Source organism: Triticum aestivum, chromosome 2D, assembly GCF_018294505.1.
Source record: "Triticum aestivum cultivar Chinese Spring chromosome 2D, IWGSC CS RefSeq v2.1, whole genome shotgun sequence".
In the NCBI taxonomy this organism is placed as follows: domain Eukaryota; kingdom Viridiplantae; phylum Streptophyta; class Magnoliopsida; order Poales; family Poaceae; genus Triticum; species Triticum aestivum.
This window is the reverse complement of record NC_057799.1, coordinates 10,722,799-10,723,195: the sequence shown is the minus strand read 5'-3', so window position 1 is coordinate 10,723,195 and position 397 is coordinate 10,722,799.

Sequence of the window (397 nt, the reverse complement as noted above, 5' to 3'; positions counted from 1 at the left end):
TAATAGGTGGAGATAGAGTTTCCAAGTTTATATTGTACCAATCTGCTCTTTTTTATTTTAGGTAGCATGATATTCATTGCTTTACTAACTTGGAAATTAAAAAACTGATTGTTCCTAAAGTATTTCCAGACTTTTCTTAATTTTCTTAGATTAATTGTGCATTTTGTTAAAATTTTATTTTTCTTTCAATCATGAATTTCACATTATAAAAATGTGATAAGTTTTAAGTTTTTGCTGGAAATTATAATCTAATTGTTTCCTTTATTATTTTCTAAACACTTATGGCCTTTCGGTTCATGTCTGTCTCTTTCTGTATAATTTTTTGTCCGGCAGACAGTCAGACCTGCAAATCCATTGGTATGCAATTTTTATCACTTGTTGACTTATTTTATGTGTT